Source organism: Parus major, chromosome 11 (assembly GCF_001522545.3).
Source record: "Parus major isolate Abel chromosome 11, Parus_major1.1, whole genome shotgun sequence".
NCBI classification, from domain to species: domain Eukaryota; kingdom Metazoa; phylum Chordata; class Aves; order Passeriformes; family Paridae; genus Parus; species Parus major.
In genome coordinates, this window is record NC_031780.1 from 19255700 (window position 1) to 19261090 (window position 5391).

Below are 5391 nucleotides of genomic sequence, written 5' to 3' on the forward strand. Positions count from 1 at the left end.
GTTAACTCCAGTTAGTTATTAGGATTTGGAACAGCTTTTATCACCCAGTAGAGACACCTTTACCAGCACAGGAGCTGTTCCTGTCTCACTGCAGGTGCTCTCCTGAGAAACAACACTGTGGAGCTGGGTCTGAGCAAGGGGAGAGGTTTATATCCTGCTGCCTCCCGTGGATGGAAAACATAAATACAGCAGGAAATGCCTTTATCATCTTAATCTGGTAAAGCAAAATTAAAGAGAAAATTGAAAAGGCTGGTCTGTAAAACCAACAGCTGACAAAAAAAAGGAAATATTTTGTGCAGTATGTCATGAAAAGATTGTTCATAAATCTTGTCTTTAAGTAGATTCACTAGTCAGGCTCAGCTTGTACTTGGGACTGTGCAAGTTTACTTTTTTTTCCCCTGTTTTTTTATGCCTCACAACTTGGAGCATCCCAAGTGAAATATTTGCAGACTCTGGGAGTGCTGTTAAATAGAACTGTGTCCTGACCTCTGCAATAATCTTCAGTGCTGTGAATAATCCATCTCCTTTCTTTGTATCCACGCTTTGTAGAGAGCTGGGGCTTCAGGGATGTTTCTTTAGCCATCACTCAATGGAAACAAGCCCTGAGCATCCCAAAATTTTCTGCTTCTTTTGATTAATGCCCAGAGTTTGGTCTGTCCCTGACCTACAATAAGATCTGGTTAAACACAGCTTCAAAACTCAGTGCCTGTGTTTCCTTTTGGGTTTGTTTGCTTGTTTTGTTCCTCCCCATCTGTGAAGTATAAGAAGGCTGGGGTTTATACTCAGGATTATTTCCTGAAACCGTAGCTTTTGAGATATTTACATTGTGTGCAGAAGACTTAAAAGAAAATTCTTTTGTTTTTAAGCCTATGATTTGTGGGTGGGTCTAATAAGCAACAGGGCTGCATTTTTGAGGCTATAAAAATGAACCAGAAACCAGCCTAAAATACATTTCAGTATCTTATCTTTGTAGGATATTTTCTCCTCAATAATTAATTTTGCTATGGTGTTTATTTGCAATGCATTTTTGAAGCTCTCCTTGCAGCCAGGATGGGGAACTGTGGGGCTGAGCAGGGTAATGACAACGCTGTTTCCGAGGCACTCTAAATGCTCTGGAAGATAACTTGAGCAGATATTAGTTTCCCACTGTGCTCAGTTGTTCCACAGCAGCTAATTAAAAGGCAGTTGACAAGCACATAAGACAAGCAATGCTTGTTGGAGTCCTTAGCAAGCTGAAAAATAATCTAATAACCCCAGAATTAATTTAGGCTCAAATGTTTTTGTTGCAAATGGTTAATAGGATGATGGTTGAACTGGTGGGCTCAGACACTTTTCTGCATGAAGTAACACATGACCAGTTTAACTTTTCTCCCATGTAATAAAATTATACAAATCTGAATTATGCACATGTTCCCAAGTTCCTAGGCATCATTAAATACTAGGGGATTAAAAACTTGTATAAATTAATCAATGTGTTATAATCCTAAAAATTATAAAATGAGCCCTTGAGGAAGTAATGTAATACTGGCTTTTTAATTAGCACGACAGCAGAGATTCATTGTTCTCTAATGTAAGTCATGTGTTTATTAACTGTATTATCAGCTGGAAGTGGCAAAGCCCACGGTGCTGCTGCTCTTTGGGAGTGGGTGGTGCTGCTGATGGATTTGGATTCAAATTCCACATCTGCATCTTCTGCTCACACAGGTAAAGCTGTGCTGATCATATATTTGATATATATTTATCTTTACTCTCAGGAGTGAATCACTCTCTGATGATTGCCAGGCCTGTTCTATCAAAACCCCCCTAACCAATTCTTGTTGGAGCCAGAGACTCTGCTGGCAGCAGGGCTCAGATATCGAGTCAATGTGATCTGAAAATGTCACTTTGGTTTCTAGAGCCAGCATTAGGTACAGTGAGATTTGAGAAGTGCTTCTGATGCCTGGAATGAAGCACCAAAGCTTTCCAAAATCTGTTAAAATGATAATATAAAAGCAAGTTTTTAGCCGAAAGCCTTCATGGTGAACAGTGTAATGACATGCACACGTGATACAGTATTTTTGCAATTTTATAAGGTTAGTTGATTCCTTTATTTATCAAATATTGTCCAGTTAGAAGAGCAGTTGCTTAGGTGATTTTCCCCTGGGTTCTGCCCCATTGGAGCCCTTCCCTCTGCTCTTTTAGCCCTGGACTTCATTGTGTCTACGGTGTGTGGTGCAAAACAAAGTACCCCTGCTAGACAGAAAGCAAGGCTAAACAGAATTTCAAGAATGTATTAGTAAGGGTTTCTTAAGCTATGGGAGAGGGCAGGAAAAGTATTAGAAGTTATATGTTAACATGTATTAGCAGTCTACAAAGTTACAAATATATGAAAAATATCCAAAAAGCTCAAGCTCTTTAGCCATCACTTCCTGTGTCATTTGACACATGCTATGCTTCCAAGACACAAACATTTTCTCATATAAAACTATATTTGAAAGTCTTCATTCATATTCTCCCTTCAGCTTCATCCCACAGGCAGTTGTCATGGTCATGGTTATGGGAATAAAAAGTGCTCCCTCCCATTACACAGAGCTGCTTCTGATAATGTTCTACATCAGTGAATCATCCAAGCTTTTAATTCTGCCATGCCAGACCTGTCAATAAACTGAGTGACAAAGTTTGGTGACATTAACCTTCAGGTGTCAGCAACCACAGGAAAAAAAATAGCAGCAAATTTCACTGTTCATATGAAAACATAAAACCACTTTGATTTTCTAAAGGTTATTTTGAAAAACATAGTACAGGGCCAACAAACAAAACACCTTGAAGAATATCTATGGCACAAAACCTGCTAGGTGACAAATTAATGGGGGGGATTTTGAGGCAGATTCATAAATTCATCCTTTCCAGTTTCAAAGTAGATCTCACTTTGTTGATCTAAGGCTTGAGTGCAGATGTTCCACTCCACCCCAGGTGAAGCAGCCTGGGCTGAGTTCTGCCCCTGAATGGCCAAGGCACAACACTGAACCTCTGAGCTGCCTCCTCACAAAATCCTCCCCTGGGGCATTTATTTCACCTGGAGTTAATGACTGTTTAGAGACTTGGGTTGTCTAAACCATGTGCTTTGGTGTTGTGGGAATCTCAGTTTGTAAAATTACCTTACTCTGGGTCAGAGGATTTGATTTCCAAGCAGCCTGAGCTCTGTGCAGGGCAGGATGGGCACAGTGCTGGAAACCTGCAGAGTGGGATTTACCTGGGCTGGACAGGGAGCATTGCCTGAGACTGACCCTCATTTCAGAGGGAAAACAAAGCAAAACAAAACAAGAATTAAAAAAAAAAAAAAAAAAGAGGAAATTTAATTCTGTCTTTGGCAGATTTCCCCAACATTGTCTGTGCTCATGGAAACAAACAAGGAAGAGCAGAGATCTGAGCATCTTTCCATGTAATTCCTGTGGAGCTGCTGGAAGGGAAACAAGTTTCCTGTGCAGAACATGATGGCAACAAACACTGTGGTCCTTTTGTTTCCACTCTGTATCTTTTAGAAATCGAAAGAAAAATAAAGTCAATGAAATCTGAATAGTCTACCAGTATCCAAACCTTTTCCATGCATTATTTATTGTCCCAGACCTCAGCTGGAGTAAATAAGCCTGCTCACACTGATGTTGACTGTGGGTTTGATCAGTTGCATCCTCCATCTGGGCAGTGGAGCCATGTTGTCATAATAAAGAAGTATTTCTCTTTTTCTTCCTTCCTTTCTTGCTTCCTGTTGGAGCATTAAAATAATTCAGTGTAAGCAAACTATCCCCAGGATATCCAAGAATTCCATTGTTATGTCTTCTTCTGTTTCTATTTACATTTGCTGTAAATAACCTTTTGCATTAATAAAGGAAGGCTCACAGTTATGGGAAACATTCACTAGAAGCTTATTTCTGATTCCCCCAAATTTCTAGAATTACATTGTGTTATGAGACACAGCTACTTAAAGATTCTTTCCTTTTCAATAGGATTTTCAGCAATTTAAAAAAAAATCTAATGCTGTTTATATTTTATTCACAGAGACTAATATTCATATTAGATCTCTTTTATGTTCAAATACTTCAGGGGATAAAACAGAACTAAGTTTTGAACTACAGAACTAGATTTAGAATATAAAAATGCACCTCTTTATTATGAAGTGATTGCTAGGAGAGCACTGGAAGGAAACCCAAATAACAATTCTTCGTTTTCTATATTCCAAAATAGCCTCACTCCTCTGTTTTTTATATGAACATGAAACATTGCTTTGGGCTCCTCACTTGTATTCTGTGTTTCAGGTCAATGCATTTTGAAGCAGATGGAGCAGTAATTCATGAAAAATAGTGTTTAGGAAAGAAAAGGTAAGTCAATTTTACAGACCCCATAATGTCTATAAATGTCTGACTGGCACTGGATTGGGAAAGGGTCAGAGTTGCTCCACAGCTTCTCATTTATTTATAGGGAAAAAGGGGGAACACCACAGCTGCCAGATCCCAGACTTGACACCCCTCCTCTGTGCATTTCCTGATTCTTCCTCCATCTAATGGATCAAATATTTGTAAGTCCAGTGAAATATCTTGGATTTAACAACATTTCATGGGCTCTTCCCAGCATTTAGCCCATGACTGAAATCCTGTAAGCTGCTGAAAGGTGCTTTCCATGGAACAGCATGAGGGGAGGGGAGGGGGCAGAACAGTCCCACCACCCATGGATGGTTGTAGCTCTGAGTGCTCACAGCTTCTGACAGCTGCAGAGGAACAGAAATGCCTGAATTCCATCTGTCCTGTCCATACAAGTGGAATTCCAGGTGCTAAAGAGCCTCCATATTAGATTATCACCAGTGCCTGAAAAAACAAGTGACTGAAAGTCATTTATAAGAAGGAAGTTTGTCTTTCACAATTCCTGAAGAAAAATGGTTTAGTATGAGCAGTTCCTTGAATTTAATTCCCTCAGTTCTACCCAGCTTGTTCCCAGCATAAAAGTGTTGGAGAACTTTCCATGAGCATTTGGAGTAGGGTTTGTCCTCCACTCAATCTGCTGCTATTTCTTTATCTTCCTTTTAAATAGCTCTTCGTGGTAGAGGTCTGTGAACACAAGTGTAGCAAAACTTCAGAAAAAATATTGCTTTAATTAGTATATGTTATTTATTTCTTCAGGAAATGATTTGGAATCTGAAGTGTGGACGTGCAGAACTTTTTGGGACAGATGTGTTAGTGACAGGATGAAGCTGTGAGGGACAAACGATGGGTGCAGCACTCTCTGTCTTCGTGGGAAGGCTGGGTGGGACAGGCACCTCAAGGAGCAGTTTTAAGGAAGCTCTGCAGGTAAATGGGACCTTCCCTTCCCTTCCCTTCCCTTCCCTTCCCTTCCCTTCCCTTCCCTTCCCTTCCCTTCCCT

General features: G+C 40.0%; 1 long non-coding RNA gene across 2 annotated transcripts in view; it reads left to right on the plus strand.

Moving 5' to 3' along the window:
- Positions 1–1609: 1609 nt before the first annotated feature.
- The window catches only part of LOC107209631, a 12738-nt gene continuing 8956 nt past the window's right edge, over positions 1610–5391 (plus strand). Inside the window, exons 1-4 of one of the 2 annotated variants that reach the window (XR_001523648.3) lie at positions 1610–1704; positions 4293–4355; positions 4456–4552; positions 5151–5318. This is a non-coding gene — a long non-coding RNA (uncharacterized LOC107209631). Of the gene's footprint in view, positions 1705–3870; positions 4356–4455; positions 4553–5150; positions 5319–5391 lie in introns of those variants that run through there. The other variant, XR_004499120.1, reaches the window with a different exon arrangement.